Source organism: Pinus tabuliformis, chromosome 3_2 (genome assembly GCF_031772625.1).
Source record: "Pinus tabuliformis cultivar Carrire ecotype Pingquan chromosome 3_2, CPIR1, whole genome shotgun sequence".
Lineage (NCBI taxonomy): Eukaryota > Viridiplantae > Streptophyta > Pinopsida > Pinales > Pinaceae > Pinus > Pinus tabuliformis.
Window position 1 is genome coordinate 1,134,954,896 of NC_142302.1, and position 21,281 is coordinate 1,134,976,176.

Below are 21,281 nucleotides of genomic sequence, written 5' to 3' on the forward strand. Positions count from 1 at the left end.
TTGAATAAGACATAATTTAAATAATATCCCTTGGGGAAACTGGGGAACTCGGTTTCCAGAATGTACTCTAAATATTCCAGGCTGCATGTCTTGATTTAAAACATAGAAATACTTCCCCATGGGCCTTTGAATCTAAATGTTCCTCTATTTTAGCTCAGTATGCTTGTTTCCCACTCATATACGTTTATCAAATTTGCGTAAGTGTGCATGTATTAAGTAGAGGTTTTTCGTTACTAAAAGAGAGGATTTTGTTTTTATTATATTAATAAATTACTAAAAAAGGATTTCTTGTCTGGGCATTGTCCCATAAGAGTTGTTGCAGTCATGCTTGCACTTTTTGTGTGTCATAGCCATGATAGAATCATAGGTCTTTCCAAGGGAGGGCCGTAGGCCATGACCACGGATTCCATCCTTCAGTTTCATTGTTTTATCATTTCTATAAATGTAGTTTTAATTGATTTATTATGTATTTTAAGATAGATGTTATAAATTTATAATTTTTTTTAATTATGTTGTCATATAAATGTTAAATAATGTTGACATACTTACATATAACATCTAATTCTTACACATCTCCCCTATATTGGGTTATAGAGTGTCTCTCGGTGCAACAATTTAGTATGAAATAATGTGGTAAAAATATTTCACTTTCACTTTCACTCTCACAGTTATAAATAAAACATTTCAATGCTTATGTTAAATAATATAATCTTATATCAACTTTATATAGATAAAACAATTAAATTTGAACAAATCTTTTATTTCTCTTATAAATATTTTAATATAGAACTTAAATAAATTGTTTAAATATCCTTATTAACTAATATATTTCAATATATATATATATATATATATATATATATATAGAGAGAGAGAGAGAGAGAGAGAGAGAGAGAGAGAGAGATAATGATGATGATGATGATTAACTTCCACTAAGACCAATGTGGTCTATTAGACCTTAAGAAGAAGAAGAATCTAATTGTAATTCTTTAGAATCTTATTTCTGTGCTAAAAAAAGGGAAATAAGCGCACCAAGATCACTATAGCTGGGTTGGCTTAACAAGTAAAAATATTGGAAGTGTGACAGATGTTAGGGAAATGAGAGTGGATGTGGGTAAGGGTTGGACAATCTAAAATATTTTTTTTTTCATCCTCCACCCTCTTAGTATCGCAAAGCTGACAAATTTTATCGTCCCAGGGAGTCTTAGGAGTAGACCACTGCCCGATTTCACTTCAAAGCTCATGAGAATTAGTTTTAATCTTAGCGATGTTCATATTTTTCTTCGAGCTGGTCAAAACAAAAAGACAATTCTAGTTCTCAAGGGTGGGGTTGATCACCTCCTTATAACATCTTAGCTTCCTTTTACCCTCCAACTCCTTATCATCCCAAAGCTTAACCTTAAATTTAGAGGTGATAGTACATTTGACCCTATGCTTGCTTCCCAGGATGATCTCCTCATTTATCCCCCAATGGTTGAGCTAAGATTGGGCAACCTTATGCCACCCACACTTGAGGCGAAGGTGGGGGTTTTGACTAAAGTTAGAAGTAATTTTAGGAAACATCTCAAATTCCATATTGTAAGGCTCCTTTTTATACATTAGATACTTAAACTATGTATATATATATATATATATAATATAGATAGATAGATAGATAGATAGATAGATCTATCTATCTATCTATCTATCTATCTATCTATATATATATATATAGATATAGAGAGAGAGAGAGAGAGAGAGAGAGAGAGAGAGAGGTTTAAACTTTTTTCAAGTTCTTCAATCTAAAAAGAGGGTTGCTTATCAAGAGATTTGATCCCTTTGAGCACTTGGAAGATCCATGATTAAGATAGCTCTATATTGTTATCTAATAAATTGTAAATTAAAATAAATAGAAAAATAAAAATTCATGTTAATTTATTTTTATCAATGTTATTATTTTATATATTAATAATAATTATGTAAATAATTGTTATTTATTTATATCAAACTTTTAATTGAATATTAAGAAAATTTACATAAAGTTAATGGGTGATTTATTTTGACATTTTTCCTCACATGAATAATAAGTTTGGTGAGAAAACTTTTGTAACTCTCTCTTTAATTTTCATGAATTAATAATATATCAAAATAAATGTTGTTACAAATATTATGATACTGAGACCTAGTATGAGCATAAGAAAATCATTCTAAGAGAAAGTGTTTCTCATTAGCATAGGTGATTTTTATGAATCACATTACTTGCTTGATCAAGATGATTCTTAAGTATACCAAGGATCTCATCACAGGTGTGTGACAACCCTTTTTGCAACCTCTCTTGTAAATGCTACAATGAATTGTAATTCAGGTAAATATTGTGGAAATGTAGACAATGACTGAGCTGGAGGAGTGGACATGGATTCAAAGGTTTGAGGAGTAGTTTCTTGGGAAGTGATTAAACTCATGATACTTCATTTATTATGCTAGACTAGATCCTTGACTGAGTCTAATAGCATGCACAGTAGGTATGGAGGTGGAGTATGGTGTTGGCATTATGGTTGTATGTTGTCCTTGATGTCAACCTAGCTTGTTACTAATGTTTTCACAAGAACACTACATGATTCACAGGAACATACAAGTGCATGCCTCTATGGAGTGTGGAATTACAATTAATCACTATTATTCAATTGGTTATGAGATTATGACTAATGAATTCATCCAATATTTTAATTATGGTAGTTATGTGGTTGGTGATAAAGATTATTTTACTTGTGTTGGTCATGGGTTTATGAAATTTTCTTTGGTACTCAATTGGTTAATGAGATTGTGACTAATGAAGTGGTCCAATATTTTAATTATGGTGGTTATGTGGTTGGTCATAAAGAATATTTTACTTGTCGTCATGGTAAAATATTCATTATTGGATCCAATCTCCTTCATAAAACAATATTTCAGATTGTGGTTGTAGAATTAGTTGAAATATTTTTACATTTGATAAATAATAAAATATTATTAGAGCTAGTTACGAATTGGTCATTACAAGTTAATGAGAAATATTTTCAATATTTACTTGTGATGGTCATGATAAAATATTCATTATTGGTCCTAATATCCTTCATAAAAGAATATTTTAGATTGCATTGTAGAGTTGGTTGAAATAAAATTATTTTTATATTTAGTAAATAATAAAATATTCTTGGAATGGGTTATGAATTATTCATTACAAATCAATGAGAAATATTTTCAATATTGATAAAAGAATATATATAATTTTTATGAGAATTTCATTATGTAAAAAAAACCAAAGAAAAATTTGGAGTGTTGAAGTTCAAGGTTGGAAAGCAACTACTTGGACCAAATAAATAAATATATCTTTTTAACGTTGAGGCTCAATCAAATGGTAAGTACCATTCATCATTCCACCAGTTTGTGCCTGTGGTTTCTCTGGCTTGGGTTAGCCCTCCAAAATATAAATACATGATCCAAACAAGCAATGGAGTGTGCAGTTGATCATCATTTGTACCCGCTTACTTTTTTCATGGTTCTCCAGGTTGGTAAGTCCCCTATAGCATAATCAATGGGAATATTGAAGTGCGTATGGCTAATATTAACTGAGTATTGTAGTCACATTAAAAATTATGAGCATGTTTTTGTGATTTATCTAGATCTGGGCATAAAATAATTAATGGTAGAACAATTGGATTCGTGTCATGTGGCAAAATTGGCAATGGTGTATCTACTGTCGATTTGGTATTTTATTTTTCTTGCAAGGATATATGCGCAGAGCGAAGAGATTTATTGATATGTGTACTATAAAAATGATCCCTGGCAAACGTTGATATAGACCGTGCATTTCAGTATTGGCAGTATGCATGGCAGAGATCTACGTATGAATCGAAGATTGCATAGTTTAACAATTATGGTTTTTTTTAAGTAATTATGTTTTTTTTTTAAGTTATGGAAATTCCAGTCATATTTTGAAAAAATCTGGCAGGGATTTTTGTAAATCTAAGTAAAAGATGTCAAAATTTATAATTTTAGGTGTCTTAGAAGTTTTTGATGGTGCTAAATCTATTTCCACCATCAAAAATATGATTCAAACACTACCCCTACAAGATTTTTTGAAACATTTTTTGCTTAAATTCCAGCCACTTTTGACCATTCGGCCTCCGTTTCTGTAGATGACTCCATTAAAGATAACCCATTGCAATTATCAACCATATTTTGTCTTATGCATTTGTAAGATATTGTTTATTGCAAGGATAATACACAACATAAATTATTTTGTAGATCCATGCACACTTGGATAGTTAAGTTTCTAGGTTGTGTATTCTTACGAGTTAACAATTATGGTCTACTTGTGCGCATTTTCTTCTAGATGGATTAATTATTTGAATAAGTTGTTGTCTTTATATTGAATTGCGTGCTTTTATTTTGGGACAAAGATTATAGTTAGAATCGATTTTTGGTTTAATAATTTTTTTAGTATATGTATACTAAATGAGAGTACCAAATATTTTTAAAGTGATTCAGTTGCAAAAATGTTGGTTGTGGCAGAATCTTGTTTATATGACAAAGTATGGTGTTATATGAAGCATTTTCACTATATTGGAGAATGATTTGGTGACTTGTTAAATGTAGAACTAACCTTAATGTTTATATGATATAATTTTTGGCATTAATCAGTGCTAGTGATTTGACTATGTTGTAGTGTGTAGAGATTAGCTCTTTGGGGCATATTGCTTATTTGAAAAGATCATTGCTTTGACAAAATGTTTGATAGTTCTTATTGACAACACTTGAGTTTTCTTTCTAATTTGGTGAGATTCCGAATGTATAAAGGCCTTGGCTATATAATGAGATGTATACAGTGATAATTTGAATGTTGTTGTTTGTCTTATTAAATGAAGATGGCTTGATAGTCGCAAAGAGATGTTTGAAGGAGGGTATTGAAAAATTTCTTGTTACATCAATGTTATTCCTCTCACTGTAATATCATTCCTGTTGTAGTAGTATGATTCCTATGATAGAGTTGTTTGATTTTCTTAACTAGTATTGATGATAATATGTCTAGCTAATAGAATATGTGTGACAGAGGATTGATGACAGGGAAACTACAGTGACGTGCCATGATGCAGAGATCCATGATTAGTGAATAGAGACTTATGTTGCTGCTTGTATTTTATGTGTTTCTTGTCTTCATGAATGACTATTGATGATGATAATTTGAAGAGATACTGTGTTATTTACATAAATGTGTTTGGCCTAGCAATTAATCAATATTCATTGAGTTGATAGTTGGATCTTGTTATACATTCAGAGATAGTATTTGAGTTATTTGGATTGGTATTGAATAGTTTGGCTTGATATTAAATGAATTAGGATTTGAGGATATATTGTAGGATTGTGACATGTTTTGGGCTCATGACAAGTTTCCTTGGTACAATGAATGTGATGAATGATTGATGATGTCTTATTGAGTATTGGATAGTGAGGATTGATGAGCATGAGGTTTGTTTGACAATGCAAAGGACTTTTGTCTTGACATTTGATAAGGTTAATGTGCAAAACAATTGATCTAGTTATGGACTGGTATTGACAGTAATGATTATTATTATTTGGCTTCATTGTTTAGTGATTGAATTCAAAGAGGTGATTTGTTTCTTTGTATTTAGATTGTTGGTTGGTAGTGGCCTACAAGTTTTGATGGTTGATTAAGACATGATGATCTAGTATGAAAATTTGAAGCATGGCCCACAAAGGTGCTAAAGGTCATAGCCTCCAGTAGGGGAGTAGGAGCTTCCTTCCGATAAGAACCGGTAAATTTGATCAGGGAGTAGTAGCTCCCTTCCAAGAGTTGGAGAACTTGTGGAGGTTGTAGCCTCTTGTAGGTAGAATCTTGCGTACTGGTAAGAGTTTGCACCAATACAAAATGTAATAAGAATTTTTTTATAATAAAAAGAAGAAGACAAAATGACAACATCGATGGTTTTCTCCCATATTGGATTTCCACCTAAAATTTGATGTCCATATGTTTTGATGTGTTTTGGATTCTTATGGTTTACATGCTTTTATACTTAATGCTACTTATGGTTTACTGAATAAGCTATAATCTATAACATAATGTTCTACTAAAGAAATAATGATTCAAGTAAACTTTGGAACTAAATACATAAATTAAGTAAATCTGAATTGGGAATCAAATACTGATTCAATCCCCTCCCCCTCTCATTATTTCTAACAATTGGTATCAGAGTAGGTAACTCCAGTAAATCTTAACTGCTTGAGAGTAGATCAAGGACAAGGGGAAGGAAGCATAAGAGGAAGGAAACACAAAGGAAGAGGTCAAGTCGGGAAAGCAATGACAATGATCTATCCAATGTCGTGGCAATATCCGCATTCATAGATCAAGAACAATTAGTAGTAGAACAAACCAAGTTAGAAAGTATGGACAATAAAGGTATGTTCATTCTTGATGATGCTAATTATCAAGATTGGAAATAATAGATGAAGTCTAGGTTAATGACCCTTAGATTTGATGTTTGGAATTTAGTTTGTAATGGTTATACTAAAAATCCACCATCAGGACAATATCTTCCGAAGAATAGTCAGGCATTAAATGAAATCTTTTGTAACATACCCGCTTCAGTATTATAGAAAATTATGCATTATGGAACCACAAAGGAGGTATGGGATAATCTCTAGGTCATCCATGAAGGAGAAGGAAAACAAGTAAAGGAAGTTTTCTCATCAGGTAAACTAGAAGGTAATCTTGTTTCTGATATATTAAATGAATCTAAAGGAAATTGTGGTTTGTTGGAAGATGAGAGTGATCATGAAACAACCTTTGTTATATTATATGGAGTTACTAATTTAGAAGAAGATAGGTTAGAGGAAGTACTTATTTTTTGGAGAAAACTTGATTTTTCTATGGAAAATGTTAACATTCTTGAGAATAAGTTGCAGGAATATGAAAACAGGGATCATGAAAACAATAATGGAACAACTTAAAGAAAATAGTTAATATTGTGAAGAACTTTAACTTAAAGGGCATATAATAGTATTTACATCAACTTGATCAAAATTATAGAAGAGAAATTAGAAAATTTATAGCAAAAGGATTTAGAAATGTAGGCAAATTATATGTTCTAAAGAAAAATCCAAGCATAAATAAGAAGTCATGTTCCTCCTCTTCAGATTCAGAGTAAGGGAAAATAGTGTTGAGAAATCTAGGACATTCAAAATTAACAATTTCTCTACTTGATAATTGCTTGTGATGCACTTTTACTTCTTAACTTATGATCTTATCTTTGTTAGCTTATTAATGTGTTCTTTCATCAATACAATTACCAATATGCATAATAATTAATAACCATTTTGTGCCACTTATGTGTGAGATTCAATTTATGCCACTTTTGTGAGAATTCATTCCTTTATCATGTTGAAGGAGAACGTCTTGTGAGTTAGAGTTCTTTGTAGGAGAACGTCTCTTTAGAGAGACATGCCACTCGAGATATGAGTTTCATCCTCGTGTTGACAAATATTTTGCGATGTAATCATTATATTTTCTAGAGACTAATGAAGCATCCTCCCTAGTATTGACTCGGGACTTGGAGACATAGTCCACACTTGATGAACTATGTTATCACATCCTGTGGTATGATTTCTTCCTGTTTATTTTCTTCTTGATTATGGTTGTGTTGATGGTGTTGGACTAGCCAACATTCAGGGGATCTCCCCAGTATGAAGTCCCAACTAGACCTCACACCATTTGGAGTAGGAGTCCCAACAATGGGTGGTAGTGGAATGCTTTCACTGTGGTAGTGCATGGAGGTAAGTACGATAACTTTGGGTGAGAGCAAGTGTGTGACCTTATGGAGAGTCAAGTGTGATGCATGGGGATTCTAACACATGAAAGGGAAAAGGAAGTGCGCCCCTTAGAAGCCTATAATAGTACACAGCTTTAAAGGAACACACGAGTAGAATGACATCATATGCTAAAATGTAGAATAGTCAACAAATTAAAGTGATGGGTTAATCCAAAAACATGCATCCAACAAGATTCATACAATATCATACAAATTAGTTCATAATAAAATGTGTAAGTTAAACAACATACATTGCTAAAGAAACCATAATAGTCCAACTACATTAACAACATATGCATAAAATCGTGTTGGCTATGATATTATTATTATAAATGAAAGTTCCAACCATACATACACCATTGACCACCACTAGCCCCAGTAGTGGTACATTACAGTCAAGAACACTTGCTCCTCCAAAGAAGTATACTCGCTCTATGCTATGGAGAAGCCAAGGCTTGTCACAGTACTCCGAAGATTTTTCTAAGCATAAGCCTAGCCAAAATGTTGGCTTCCAAAAGCCCCTTCTATGAGTTATGAGGTTCTATTTATAACAAAGGGTGGGGTGACCCTTGACATTCCCCTTTGTGACTCTTTGAATTCCCTCATGACTAAGAAACTTCTTTACAAATAACTCATTACATAACATGAAGACCTTTCACATTCTACTAATGACATGTGGAATTTCACTCACAACATATTTACAAATAATATTACATTTTTCACATGTACCCATGTAAGAAAAAATAGGCTAGAGACAACCTAATAAGACAAAACACTATGACTCTGAAGTTTGGGGAAAGACCAACTCGAAAACCTCCACTTGGTGCTTCTTGGTCACATATTGATGCCAAGATTGATATTGCATGATGGTGTCCCCAAACTGCTTGATGGTGTATTTTTGAAAGTAGACTCTTGCCTCCATGGAATTCGAGTATATGGTCTTGGAGCCTGTATCCAACTCATTCTGAAGCATGTGAAACATGGTGTTAACCTTGACCAGACCACCGATGTACTCTTGCATGTTGTGTGCGTTCAGCTCCAAGTCTTCCTTGGTGGCCTCTTGTCTTAGCTGGTCCATGTACTCATCGATCTCAAGCTGGACTTGGTTCTTGGGTTTAGTCTTGGTGAGGAAACCAATTGATGGTATCCTGTGCACTCTCACCATGACATCTAAACTATTGTACAACCATTCATATGAGGCTTATATGTTGTTGATGAATGGTGTGAGTTGCTCATAGCTCTGGATCAACATTAGGACCTTTGCATTCTCCAACTCGGCCTGTGGCTTCATCTACTTAACTAAGTCAAGTGGGGCCCCTTTGTAGCCACATTTTCCACTCTTGTACATGGGCTATGGCAGGATGTATGTTATTGAGAGTTCGAACAAAATCTTTGTTCCACTGCTGTAGGCCATGCACACAGACAACTGAGTTATGCACGGTGCCAAATCTGTCATAGAGCTTCCACATCGTATCCTCAAGTGTTGATACTTCAGTGAGTATCGCTTTCCTCATCTCCCCTATTGCAGAAACTGCATTATGTTCTTGAAGTTGTTCTGCCTCTTTCCTAACAGCTTGCAAGCTCTTTATCAGTTGTTCATTCTCAGCCAATAGGTACTTAACATTTGAGTTTGTTGCTCCTACATAAGCCACGTTGGCTTTAGAAAGGGAAACAAGATGTTTCCTGGTGTCTTACACTATCACCCTTTCCTTCATGAATGCAGGTGATGCATGATGATCTGGAAAGTGCTTCCTCCACTCCTGTACAATACTCTTCTACAACTTGTCAAATGATAGATTGTACACATCCATGACTAGATCATCCAAGGAGAAAAATATCTCCCTGCTCGCTCAGGATAGGTTCTAACACTAGAGGTGGTGGAGACTAAGAGATGACCTCTGGTGCTCTTGGCATAAGTTTAGTGTCTTCATTCCATGTCTCTTGTTCCAACTCCATGTCTGTCACTTCGATCAGTTGCTCAATTTTCTAAGCAAGCTCATGATCTTGCATCTGTTCACCATCTTCCTTAATTGCTAGTTCTTCTGGCTCATCAACCTGTATGGGCGTTGTTTTCTCTATCATTGCACTTTGCCTTTATTCTTCCTCCTTTTTCTACTTCTCTTCTCTTTCTCTCCTCCTCACTCTTGTTCTTCCTTGAACTTCTTCTCTATTTCCTGCAACTTCAGTCTTGCTACCTGCAGCCTCTGCTTTTCTCTGTTCCTTTGCTTTGCTCTCTATATCTGCTGCTCCCTCTTCGCTTCCGCTACCAAAGATTCTTTCTCCAAGATAGGATCTACCTTCATCTTGTAGTTTTGCTTTCGCTGTAGATCCTCAACAATCTTCATCTTTCCCTTGTATTTCACTAGGTTGCTACTTATTGTTGTTGTTTTTGTTGCTTCTTGTTCTATTGTTGTCCGCAGAGAAGCCTTCCAAGCTATTGCTATACTAACTGACTCATGGAGCTTGGAGGCATTGTAATAGTACCTCCAAGGGTCCTCATTGTGCTAGTGAAATGTCCTATGGATCTATGGATAATACACCTTCACACAGTGGTCCTTGTAAATACTGTGGGGATCATATGGATTAAGGTGTTTAGTGCCAAACTCAAATCTCACTATATCCTTAGCTTCGACATCTGCATCTTTCAAGCTCTTAATATTGTATAATCCAATCTGAAAAAGAAGAGTGGGACATGACGCTTTCTTCTTCCTGTGCAGTCCTACTAACAACCCTGTAGAGAGGTGACATGAAACCTCTTGCATGATCAACTTGTCAGTGGCATACCTTTGTAGAACATGCAGAGGCTTCTCTCCACCAAACACTCTAATGAAGGTGCCACCTGGTGAGGCATACCAATCTGCAATGTTTACTATTGCCTCCATTGCTTCTCGAGACATGCAAGGTGGATCCTGCTCAAAGATAAGCTTGTACAATGGGATGATAAAATGGTTAGTTAGCCTTGTCATCACTCCTTGATAGCTGCAGTCGGAAAGCAACTTGTAATAGATATTGATGGAAATATCTTTTGGTGTCCATGTCCATCTAATGTTGGGGAACTGATGTTGGGCACAAATTTCATCCAGTAAGTATGCAGACATGTAAAACCTTGCTTTCTCATTCTTGGGTAGATTCCAAGCGCTAGTCACATGGATCTTCAATTGATGAGCTAACAAATCAAACCAGTTGAATGGCTTCCCATCACTCACCAACTGGTCTAGTACAATTATCCAACCTTGAGGAAAGGTTTCTGCATTCTCTTTACTGTATATTTTGTAGGCAAAGATGATTAAGAATTGTTAAGCCTTCCTGAGTGCCTTTGTCTTGTAAACATGATTGGGTGTCTATCTAAAATTTGACAGATCTTTCACCTAATGCTTGACGATATCTCTTGTGTTCACAAAGCTATGGGTGGCATAGAAAAATGAGTCCATGCGGTTCACCGATTGGGGTAAATGATACATCTGCTGAAAGTTTTCCGCCCGAAAGGTAGCAAGCTCTATCCTGCTAGCACTACTCCTGTTCATCTGTGTGTGAGATAATCTAGCTGATAATGTCCACACAAGGGAAGGCATGGTACTTTCATGCAACCTTGTATAAGCCTAATCATTGGACATTGATATACACCTACCAGTCCTCTAAATATTCCTTGAAGTCCTCTACGAAAGTATCTTTCATTTGCTTCCATGTTAACTTTGTACCCTTCTCAATGAACAACTGAGTATCTGCATAAACTGGTAGATCAACTGATATTTGCTCAACTGCTTCCCTAGTACTACTCTCGGTGGTTTCCTTTGATGCAACTCTCTTGGATGCCATGTTCACTGTAACTTCTTGAGATATGATCAACAACTACTGTACCTGTGGGATAGAGAGGACACTCATGGCAAGCAATGTCAACTCAAAAACCAAAGCAACTTCATGAAAAGATCAAGCAACAAACCAGGCTCATGATGGGAAGGAATATGCAATTATGGCTATCAAAGGTCACTAGCTAACTGTGTGAAATGTGCATTGTGCAGTCCCAATAGTCAATGGGAAGCTTGCTGACTCGAACTGAGCAATGTGTAGTTCAGTCTTAGGCCAAGGCCAGGAGAGACTGCACATTGCTTAGTCTCAGTGACCAAGATGGGAGGCTCACTCCTGGCATTGTGTAGTGCGCAATTAGAGCAAGGACAGGATAGGCTCTACGTAATTCCAGAATCCAAGGTAGAGGCCTTGAGCTCCCAGATTGCATAGTGCATGTAGTGAAGTGTGAGATCCGGGTAAGGGGAGCCCATATCTGCCCATGGGGAGTGTGAAAATAAGCATATCTAAAGGATGGTGTGATGCTGAGTTTAAATCTAACTAAGTGTTGATTCATTCATGTGAAACAAGTGCAGGAATCAATTAGATGGAAGTAAAATAAAGCATGTGAGGGGAGTCGCCGCAACGATGACCGTTGGTACAAAAACGGGAAAACACATGTGACACTTGGGAAAGGAAATCTAAAACTTGAAACAACACTTCTACAAGCTAAAAAAAGTTAAAATTCCAACATTCATTCATAGAAACAAGTGAAACAACACTCCCACAAGCTAAACAACAAAAAGCGACATAAAAAGAAAAAAAAGACTAATAAAGAAAAACTCACCTGGAAAAGAGATGACGATCGCACCGAAGGCTCCTTGATCTCCTCGGGAATACCAGAGCTCCAAGATCAAATGTGAAAATGAGCTTTAGCAGTGTTGATTAAATATATTTGGTCAAGTTAGGGTTTATGACATGAATGCCAAAAATCAAGGAAAAAGCGACACTTGGCAGCAGCTTCCAAAATAACTCAAGTGCCCCCTTCGAGTTGCTAAAAATAGATCCCTATTTTTTAGGGCTGCTTTTTTCTTTTTCGGGGAAAACTGCCATGCATTGCCCAAAAAGATTGCACATTTATGGGAAGGACCAAACAACTCTCTGGTTCATGCAGTGAGCAGTTTCTGAGCACAATGGGTTCTGCACAATTTCTAGGTTGAGTGGCTCTGGTTTGCCTCTCATGTCTGCGCAATTTCCCAGCTCAAGTTTGGCTACCATCCATTGCTGTGTAATTCTTGAGCTAAAGGCTCACTGATAGTCAAGACTGCGCAATTCCTGAGAGTAAGGCCAACTTCCCTCAAGAATTTCGCAGTTCTCTAAGGCAAGCCTGGAACTATGAAAAGACCAAGTCAAGAGATCTGCTTGTGGGTTAGAAATTAAACCAAGTAAGTAAATACAAGCCAAGGTGCAAAGGATGAGGCTCAATCAAAACACAAGTACTTGGATCAGTGCAATATGGATTGTTATGGTTTAGAAGGGAGGCTCTAAAACGAAGCATAGGAAAAATTTTGGAGGGTGGTTATAGCCGCTACAACATTGATGACACATTGGTAGAACTCCAGCTCTCTGTATGGACCTTGTCTCGTTCAAAGTGAGTCTAAATATTCTGAAAGTATTGTTTAGTTCTTCAATTATCATAGCTTCTTCACTTAGCTTGAGTTAAATATGTAGTCCCTACCATTCTCTTTATCAACAATACACATACCAAGCCAAGTCAAACTGAGTTGTTTCAATTGGGGATGAGGGGTATATAGATGCACAAGTAAAATAGACTGTCATAGTTTTAGTTTCATCTTTGGTGTTGCTTTGCTGCCAGAAGGCCTGGATAGTACCTTGACAGAGACACTTTAGGAATAGAAGCATTGCTCCACTGCCAGGGAGCCTAGATAATACCCCAACGAAGTTACTTGCTTCACCTCTATGTGCAGGAAGCCTTTCTCTTCTTTCGCCCTTTATTTTATTTTTTTCATTTTTCATTTTTCAAAGAACTATGCATAGACACTTATTTATTTCATGATGTGGAAGAGGGATCCCAACTTATTGAGAGCAGAAGAGGTTGTCCTTTTAGAGAAGGACATTTATATATACCTCTAACATACTATTTAAGGTTTTTCCTCTCTCCTTACTCTACTTGACTGAGTTGATAAGGGTTAGCTAAATATAGAAGACCGACTAGAGTAGGCTATACTAGTTAAGAGTGCAAGAATCATGATTTCACCATGACTCTCTTCAAAAGGAACATATTTAACCAATCCGGCGGGCCGGTTGGCATGTGTTCATAAGGCCATAGGATTTGGTGGGGTCACTAGTTCAAATCCTTGCTTGACCAATTTTAACATAACAAACAAATGAATAAAAACAAACCGCCACCCATTAGTTGTTTATATGACCGCAAGATTAACCGTTGCCTTATTTCAAATAAGTCTGTTATTTTTACTGCCATATCTAATTGTTGGACAAGCAAATACTACCGATTATTGACTGTGTAATTCATTGTTTAAAACAAACTCGATGGCTGTCGGTCGGCTATTTTTTACTGTCGGATCCACCATATTAAATGTTATATTTGTTGTTTATAGGTTTTGGCTGAAACCACTGATCGCAACTACGTGCGATTATAACTGCAATCAAAACTGCCAATTTAAGTGCCACTGAAATAGCTGTCCACCGATTGTTAGTCGTCTACTATTTTAGAAATCTGCCAAACATTGGAACTATTTTCCATGACACGTAACTGTCGTTGAATAAATGTGTTGGTTATATTTTCCATTGGAAACATTTGGAATCGCCAAAATATATATGCCAAATAAATAGTAACAACAAACTTAACCGTCACCATTTAACTGTGTATAAAACTTAACTGTTGAAAAACTCAAACTATTGGGATGCTGCTCGGATTTGTCGACAGAATGTGGGGGTTGACTGGGCCTATTTGGTCATTCATAGGGTGCCACATGGTGCCCTTTAATTGGCCCATATGGCCCCATAAGATGGGGCCACAAATTATCAATCACCCACCTACATTAGTGACACATCATCGAATGACTTGTTGACTAGGTTGTACAGTGGTGCCACATGGTGCGCCTTGGCGGTGCCACATGGCACTTCCTCATTGGCCCATTGAAGGGTCCAAAAGTGCCAAAAATAGATGATATGTGGTGTGCTCTCAGGTTGCCACATCACCCTACTAACGTCATCAATATAGACTACTGAGTCATACACCCCTGTTTGACTTTGACGTTTTGCCACTTTGACTAAAAAAATTGACTAGACGTAACTCCCTCATACAGATTCGGATTGAGGCACCATATGCATCGTTGGAATATTGGCAATGAGCTATTTGATTTGGTCCTGGCCTCAAAATGATATGAGGAATTTTATTTTTGAGGCATTAGCAATCTAGGTGGATCCTTAATAGACTAAAAATCGAAGACTTTAGATCTCATCGAAACCATTGTCAGATCAAAGTAATTGTCGTAGGATTTCCACCGATGTAAACATTGCCTCAATCCAACTTCATATGTGGAAGTTATGCCTAGTCAAACTTCAAGTCGAAGTTGGATAAAGGACAAGATTTAGCAGGAAACCAAATAAATTTAGCCATAACTAAATTTGGCAGCCTGACCAAATCAACAGTCAAGTTTAGCAGATGTTTACTAAATTTAGAGGTAGTTTTAGTTGTGAATAAATTTGGTGGAGCTGCTAAATATGGAAGCCTCCACCAAACTTGGCGAAGGCTTGTGGCCCAATAGAGTAGGGCCATGTCACCCAATAGAGTAGGGTCACGTGGCCCAACCGGATGGTGCCATGTGGCACCCACAAGTGGCCAAAATGGGCCCAACAGAACCAACTAGGGATGAAATCAACACATGGCTAAAATTATCGGCAGATGTTTTAATGTTTAATGATTTGGTTTTTATAGCCAACCATTATAATTATCTAGCGGTTGGTTTATCGAAAACATTGGGTGGTAGTATAAACGGTGGCAAACCACCAACGTTGGCAGTCTTGCCAACCCATCACAAAAAAATAGCAGTTTAAAGCAATGTAACAAATGTTTTAAAAATATGACGGGCGGTTGCACATTTAACAGTCGCAGTGCCAAATTTTGGAAAACGTTGGCATTTGTGTGCAGTACGATTCAGCGGTCAGGTTTGTTGGCACACGGTTTATGGCTAATTGATGAATGGTGGTTGTAGTCACATGTCGAGTGGTAACATTATTCATGGTTCGATTCGAAACTTGTTATGGTTACAACTACTATCAAAATAAGACCCGATTTTTTATATAACCAAAGTTTATAACAATGGTTGGAAACTACTATGGTGATGGTTGGAAGAATGACTCAATGTAAATGTTAATGGTAGTAAAAAAAAATATGCTATGGTTGGACTTACAATGTGTTTTGTTTAAAAATTGGGGGTCTGCGGGTTGGAACCCCCAATCTCCCTGCCGACCAATAATTTTATTGCAGTACACTAATCGACACGTCCAGGGGGAGGACTTTGTAATGTCCGCCCACCTATGTGTTACACAGTAATTTGTCACTGCCTTCATCCCAGTCTTTCTACTGTGTCATGTGTCCAAGTCAAACATGCTCATATTGAACAAATTCTCTCTTGTGCTGCCAAATGACCCACTTTTCCTAAGTTATCTACCTCATCGTGACTATGGACTTAATATACGCGCTGAAGGGTGCTCATAAACAGTCCAACTGTGCTGCCATCACGAAAGTACATCTGATTCCCGCGATGGTCCGATTGCATGCTCCAGAGCGAGGTTACTTATTATCTTTAGCGATGATCTGACTAGCTACATTTCTCACTAGCGATGTCAGTGCTAAAGCTCAGTTATGCACCCGCGATGATCTAGATTGGGCGAATTTGTTCCAACAGTCAGCCTTCTGGATGACTCCAGACCTGGTTGTTGGCATAGTTTGTGTCGCCTTTCCTCCTCTCATGTGGTAGTTCCATCATTTGTGCTACCTTCCTTGGAGATAAGCTCACTCTTCCACCTTTCATGGAGACTCCTCCTATTTAAACTCTCACCATTGCTATGCTCTGCTAGTTCCTGATGGTTGGCTAGTTGAGTAGTGCTGTTAGTGTTTGTGAGTTTGCTAGATAGCTAGTGTGAGTGTGACAAAGTGTGGGATTGTTGATAGCTTGTGGAAGGTTGTGAAGTGCCCTTAACATTGTGCAAAACGTATGAGTGAGAGAGAACTTTGTATGTTGGGAGATCCATCTTCAAAGAGTGAATGCTCGAAGAACATGCTGGTTGGATCCCTCTGAGAAGGCTTGTGACGTCAAGACTTTGGTTGTAAGCTTGTTCTTATTTCATTATTAATACAATCAATGATGTTTTCCTATGTCTTGTATGTAATTTACTTGATAGCTCATGACTTCTTGAATTTGTGAGTAAATAGATCATTGTTGTTTTCCGGTTACGTGCTTTGTTGTATTTCCTTTGCATTGTTTCAAGTTGATCACTCATTAGGAGAAGGAAGTGGAAGCTGGAGCAGTGAAATGGAACTCCATCGACCACTGGTTGAGGTAGGCCTCCAACTATGATTGTTTAAGGAAAGCTATTTTTGATCTATCCTTGTTTGTGACTAGACCCACTCTAGGGCTAGAGGGGTTGCCTTTGTCTGCAGAGGGAACACTTTCCTGCATCACAAATTGGCGACTCCGCTAGGGAGTTTGGCCTATGTTCTTCTCTTGTTTGCTATTGTTTTGATTTTGATTTTGGTCTCTCTTGAATTTTGGGGATTAATTATCAGTATTTTGGGTCACCTAGATCGATCTGGGAAGTCCCTCTATTGTCTGTTAGATTGGCTAGTTATTGTTTGGGAATTTTTGGCTCATTTGCCTTTTTTTTTACATCATCGTGGAAAAAATCCTAACAGTCACGATGTCATCACCATTTTATAGCTTTGCACCCGCGATGATCTCGGGTTTCTAGTTTAATTCCCGCGATGACTCTTGAAATCACACCATCACAGAAAATAGGTGTACTTCCGTGACCATCTCTAGTTGTCAATGTAACACTTGCAATGACATCTCTAGTTGTCTATGCATCACTAGCGATGGTCTCTCATTTAGCAATGACAGCTCTAGTTGTCATTGTAACACTTGTGATGATTCCTGTAAAGTTGTTTTTATAACTTTACCTCCTGAATTCATCAATCTTGCTTATCCCCTGTTGTTTCTTGTCTCTCATTAGCTTGTTTTAATTACTTTTGGTTAGGGTACTGTCTCTTTGATTTCATTGAGTGAGTCTTGTGTTTTTAGACCATGTGACCTGGCCCTTTAGAAGTTTCGTCGAGAAACCGTTTGCTTGGGTTACTTGTCTGTTCAAGGTTCATCCACAACTGTCTTATTAATTTGCTTGAGGCTTTTTCATTGCTTGTTTTCTTGCTCGTTGATTTTTAGTGTCGATTATTGAACCAATTTTTTATGTTGATTCGATTTCTTCACTACCAAGCATAGATCACAATTGTTTGGATCGATCAGTTCACACTTGCTTGTTTGTCTCTTTAAATTCAAAACAAAAAAAATTAAAGGATTGCATTCATTTGATATACGAAAGTGAAAGTACGTTTGCATTACAAATTTTCATGTTTGAGAAATTGGAAAGCGAATTTTAAATATTTCATTAGTAGTATTGATGCATCGTGAGATTAGTGTATTGATGCATTTTGTTTCTTAGTGTTTTCATTCGCTTGTCTTGGTTTGGGAATGAACTCTCTACCTTTCCATAAGTAGGTGTTCATCGAAATGAAAGATGCTTTACTCATTCTAGCTGCATCCTAGGTTTTTGATATACATACGGTAGGGCCTGGAAATTGAAACATAATTCAAGATCAACTCTAAAATGAACTGAATAAACCTAACAACGCATTGGAACATAACGCACACTATTTAGAGGTCTAGGCTAGAGACGTGCTCCGGCATCGTTAAACCTAGTCACTTTTGTTTCACTCAAGGTTGGGGGATTCCTCCTTCTGTGACTCAAATCGTGGTCTAGTACGGAATTGTGCTCCCATGTACCGTCGAGTATATGTTGGGAGACCCCACTAGGTTATCATCCTTTATCCTTAGGAAGCCATGTCTGCCGCCTTGCAAACTGTAACGCAACGAACACAACATTCGGGAAGATTGACTGTTGTACGGAAAGTCCTTGTCTTTCATATGATGGCCAAGGTGTATATGCAGTTTTATGGGTTGTTTGGTAAACCTTTTGCCTAGCTCTCTAGAGCAGTCACTTTCATTCCTTTTTGGACTCCCTAAAAGAAAAGGTCCATCTGAGCACTTGTCCTTTCAGGCTCATTAAACCTCGAAAGAGATAGAGTCACCTTTTCGTCCTTTTCTCGACTCTTGAAACATGAAAAGGTCAAGTTTTGTTCCTGTGTCATAAAATTTACTACCCACGAAATATTCCCGGTAAAAGTTCGAGTTCTTGGTTGTGATAAGAGTGTTTTTTAGGCTCGTCCTCGATGGCCACATCCCCTGAGTCTACTGGCCAAGGTCTTCCCCCACATGGAAATCCTGGTCTATTTCTACCTTTTGGAAATGCTGGTGCTCCGTATATGGCAACATTGTCTTTGCCTGGGTTAACCATCGGTTTGCCTGTATGGTTGTTTTCAACCTCAGTGGTCCTGAGCGTCATGACTCCTATTCCACCATCTCCTTCATCTGAACCACGGCATGATGATTCCAAGGTTGGGCCTACGCCTTCTTCCCCCATTTCTTCCTCCTCCTCTCCTCCTTCGCCTGGTGAAAGTTTCACATCTAGTAACCAGGAGACTAAGAAGAAGAAGAAGAAGAGGAAGAAGAAGAAGAAGTTCGATAAATTTGAGGCCACCTATGCAGCTACTGCTCCGAGTACTTCCCAGGTTGGAACACCTTCTGCTCCTCCGCAGAAGGTTAAGTTTCCTTGTAAATTGTGCGAGGGTGACCATCTTCTTCGTGACTGTCCTGACATCCCTAGGATCTTAGAAGTATGGTCTCACAATCCAGCTCGTCCCTCATCGTCCTTTAAAGCTCATGGCGATGCTACCCTATCAACTAGCAATGGTAAGAAGAAAGGGAAGATTCGATTCCCCTGTAGACTGTGTGAAGGTAACCATCCCCTTCACCTTTGTCCGCTCATGGATAAAGCTTCTGCCGTTTTGGAAAGTCTTACAGCCTCTTCACCCCAACTTCCCGTTGGTTATCAGAGGCTCTCTTCAGACCCTCTCCTCGTTGGCAAAGAGATTGAATTAGATTCTTCTCTTGTCCATCCTCCTCTTTCCGAGCCTGGCTGTGCTAAGCATGTTCCAGACCAACCATTGGTCGGAGAGAGTGTCAACTTGGGTTCACCACCTGTTGATCACTCTGTTTCGGAAGAGCGTCATGCTCATGTTCTTCTCATCTCGTCAGATTCTCCCGATTCCGAAAACGACCCTCCTATCTCCCCTGGTCAAGAGGGTCCTCCTTCGGTTCCCATAGAGCAGGGGGGCAATCATACGATTCCCCCACCTAGTAGTTCGGTCATTTCCTTAGACTAGAGTCACTTGACTACTTTCTACCTTCCATCCTATGTGCCTTTCCAGATTACAGTACGTGCCTATGATAAGGTAGTACCTGGCACTGTCTTGGATGAGGGTGCGTTTGTCAGTCTTATGCCTTCCACTACTTGGCAAGCTTTGGGCTCCCCACAGCTTGTGCCAGTCATATAGAATCTGTTGGCATTTGACGAAGGAACCAGTCAACCATTAGGGATCCTTCCGAAGTTCCCTGTTACTTTGGGAGGCAAAACTGTCTATATAGACGTACTGATTGTCCAAGGTGCTTTAGATTTCAGTCTTCTCCTTGGCCATGACTATGTTTATGCCATGGGGGCCCTTGTCTCTTCACTTTTCCGTGTGGTTTGTTTTCCACATGATGGAAGAATGGTGACCATAGATCAATTATCATTCTTTAGTCCCCCGGTGCCTCCTGTGCAGCTGTTGTCCCCTATCGGTTCTTGCTTGCAAGTAGTACCTTCTTTGCCACAGGTCCATTATGTGGCTACCTGTTCTGTCTCCGTCTCTGCTGATGATCATGCAGATGGTCTCATACATCATGTACTTGGGGCATTGGAACCCGATCTGTCATTGGTGCATCATGACATGTATTCCTCCCAGAGTGCATTTCTTCCATCCCGCGACGACCTCTTGGGAGCCATGTTCTTGTATGGCCCATGAATAGGAGTGACGAGGATAGTTTGATCTTATGTCAACCTCTTAAAAAATGAATCAAGGGTTATGAGGATAGTTCTTTTATTGTGTCAATCTCATTAAAAAATGAAACAACTCCCCTTTCCAAATCGAGTCTTTGATTAAGATCTCGTAAAATCCAAGTTGAGTCTTTCCAAGATCTCGAAAGTGAACCTTTGTTCCATCCACCTCGTTGAATGCAATGAAGCTTGGGGGGCATGTACCTTGATTTGCATCATTATGCTGGGGGCATGCGAATTTATAACAAGCATAGTTTTTTCGTTTCAAGCTTGTGCAAACATGAAACCGAATCCAAGCAAAGTTCTCCATGGTTCAAGCTTGTGTAAAAATGAACCCAT